The following is a 3,264-nucleotide window of genomic DNA, read 5'->3' as shown; positions in this document are numbered from 1 at the left end:
TGCACTCCAATGCTTATTGTGGCACAATTCACAATCACAAAGAATTGGAAACAACCTAAATTTCCATCAATAAACGAGTGGATGAGTAAACTCTGGCACATACACACAATGGAGTACTACACAACACTAAAAAGCACTGATGATCTCATGAAGAGTTGGAGGAAATTATGCTAAGCAAAGTTAGCCAATCACAAAAGGACAAGTACATGAGTCCACTGAGGTAAGTAAAATCAGCACAGTAGGTATAGAAGAAAAGCCACTTATCTCCCACTAAAGGGGTTGAGGTACACAGGCAATCTGGGGGACAGACCTAACTGAAGGATGTACATGTTATCCCAACACAAAGAAGGGGAGGAGGAGGGGGGGAAAGAGGGAGACAATGGACCTGGGGGAGCAGGGCACTAATCCACAGGGGAAGGGTTTGTCTATGTCTCCACAGAAATGGGAGTGTGAGTGCAGACCCCACTAGGGCACGCCAAACCTTGAGGGCAACATAAGCATGTGAGCAACTCATGAACAGAGTGGGCTACAGGGCCAGCCCAACCAGAGCCAAATCGAGCCCTCCTAGAAGTCTGTGCTACAGAGGACAGCACTAACCTGCAGGTTGGGGAGCGGAGCCACCTGCCACGCCCACATGGAAGCAAACTAACAAGGAGAAAGAGAGAGTGAGGGACTCCACCCACACTGGCACGCCAAGCCCTGAGGACGATGTTCCTGCTTGGAGCTGCTAAGGCACAGAGAGGGCTCTAGGGCCAACAGCAGTTCAAGACGCGATGTCCCCTCACTGGAGCATACCACGACAGAGGACAATATTGGGGACACATGGCGGGGAGTGAGTCCTGTCTGACCCCTGCTCCTCCTCCCCCCAGGCCCTCAGAATGGGGCAAACCAAGAAGGGAACACAACAGATCAGCAATGGGAGCAAAGCCAAGCCACAAAGCCCCTGAGGAAGCCCCCAGATAGACTTCAGGCTAGGAGGGGCAGTTCCCCGAACCAGTAGGGAGAAAATCATAAATGTCAGTGCACAGACCTGGAATTATGTATCCTTTTTCATTTTTTTCTTTTCGCTTTTTATTCAATCTTTTGTTTTGTCCCCTTACTGTTGTTTTGCCGATCTATATAAGATAGGCATGGGAAGTAAGCCTGAAGAGAACGCAATGGACTGAGGTTCTGGTTCTGGAGGGACTTGGGGAAGAGGAGTTGCAGGAAGGAGCCATGAGCAAACAACACCATAGACAAGGGAACAACCAGGGAACTAAAATCAACAACGAGGAGAATGTAGAGATCCCGGTGGTGCTGGAGCTACAGTAATCTAGCTGAGAGGAATTACTAAGATGCAGAAGGGTAAGCATATTGGTGTTGCAGGAGTTAGGTAAAAGGAAACAGGAAAGATCTAGGAATCAAAGTTATAGATAGAGGTATAAACATAGATGTGCACATATGTAAATATATTCATTCATTCATAAAAATAGAGGCATTGGACTATGTATAAATACTTATATGACAATATATTGAGAAAGTGGATAGATGTTGGGACTCTGCTCAAGTCTTCCTTCAATGCAAGAAGACTTTGCTCTAACAACCTGGCTTTCTGTGATGCTCACTCTCCCCACACGATCACTGAAGACAAAATGTGTACTAAGCAAATGTGGTGAAGAAAGCTGATGGTACCCAGCTATCAAAAGATATAGCGTCTGAGGTCTTAAAGGATTGAAGTTAAATGAGCAACCATCTAGTGAGAAACAAACCCACATGGAAGAAGCACACCAGCCTGTGTGATCATGAGGTGTCCATGGGATCAGGTAATAGGCATCAGAAGACCCCCACCCCCCGAACAACAACATATTGTTGAGAACAAGGGGGGGGGTCAGAGCAGAGACCCAAAACCTATTTGTAAACAATTGGACACCCCCTCACAGAAGGGTCACAGGGAAGAGAAGAGTCAAGGCACAGTATAGTACTGAGGAAACACACATTGTTCCTCTGGTTCTTTGAAGTGTACTCACCCCCCATTATCATAACCCCAGTCCTGCCTTTCAGTTCTGGCTAGACCGGATCATGTGCACTGGTACAGATAATTGCTCATGAGACACAGAATCCAAGTCAGATAACCCCTAAGAAACAGAAATGGGAGTAGTGATTCCAGGAGGGAAGGGAGAAGTGTGTGTGGGAGGGGGTGTTGGAGAGGAGGAAGGGAGAACCAATCTAAATGATCGACACATAACCCCCCACCTTCTCACTCCCCCATCCCAGGGGACAACCAACAGAAAAGTGGGTAAAAGGAGACAGTGGTCGGTGTAAGATATGAAAATAATAATCTCTAATTTATCAAGAGGTCATGAGGGTGGGAGTAGGGGAGGGAGGGAAAAAAAGGAGTTGACACCTAGGGCTGAAATAGAAAGTAAATGATGATGGCAACATATATATAAATATGCTTGATACAATGGATGTATGGATTGTTAAAAGAGCTGTAAGAGCCCCCAATAAAACTATCTTAAAAAGAAAAAAAATAGTATCTGTTGGTTTTGATAAATCTGTATTATTTGTTTCCCCTTGGGATATGGTAGGTTCTTTAGATCTGAAGTCAAGTATTTGTTTTATTTTTCTGAAGGAATGTTTATTGGGAGAATCCGGATTACATCAAAGTCAAACGACTTCCATCATTTCCTGTCTGGGTTCTTCCTTCATTTCCACCTCAGCCCCAGTCATCCTCTTTTTCTTGGTTCACCTTGGCGTGCTCAGTGATGGATAGGCGTCTTCAATAAGCATGTCGGCCACATGTTGCCCAGGTCTCCAACCTGCCTCTGTGTATCCTTCGGCCCACCGTGTTTTTTGGATAGAGGATTAAAGTGAGGACCAGCCTGGTGTATTATCTCCAAACCGGTGAACCTGGAATCCGTGGATCCTTGTGCCAACCGGGTGATGCAGCCCGAGACCACCACCTGCTCGCTTCCCCTCTGCTCGAAGTCACCCTGCACCGGGCCGCCCTGCAGCAGGCGTATGGCTTTGCTTGCCATGACTTTCGGGGTGCACGTGGGGTCGGCTTCCTGAGGACTCCGAGAGAGCGTGACGCAGATGCAAAGCCCAGAGCTGCCGGGACTGCCGGGCGACCCAGCCAAGTGTTTGTTTTTAGATGATTGTTTCCGGCTTGGGCTGCATTCTTCTTCTTCACGGTCACAGCTATACGCTGGTGGAGGTTCCTGTTTTCCACAATGGCATTTCCACTGTGCGTTTCCATCTAATCTCTCTGTCTTGAGCCTGTGC

At 47.2% G+C, this 3,264-nt stretch overlaps 1 pseudogene; it reads right to left on the bottom strand.

Moving 5' to 3' along the window:
- Positions 1-2,635: 2,635 nt before the first annotated feature.
- LOC142437713 (superoxide dismutase [Cu-Zn]-like) lies at positions 2,636-3,017 on the bottom strand (annotated as a pseudogene).
- Between the last annotated feature and the right edge of the window lie 247 nt (positions 3,018-3,264).

The sequence above is a fragment of the Tenrec ecaudatus genome, chromosome 1 (assembly GCF_050624435.1).
Source record: "Tenrec ecaudatus isolate mTenEca1 chromosome 1, mTenEca1.hap1, whole genome shotgun sequence".
Classification (NCBI taxonomy): Eukaryota; Metazoa; Chordata; class Mammalia; order Afrosoricida; family Tenrecidae; genus Tenrec; species Tenrec ecaudatus.
Note: the sequence above shows the minus strand (reverse complement) of the source record. Positions and strands in the feature narration are given on the sequence as shown.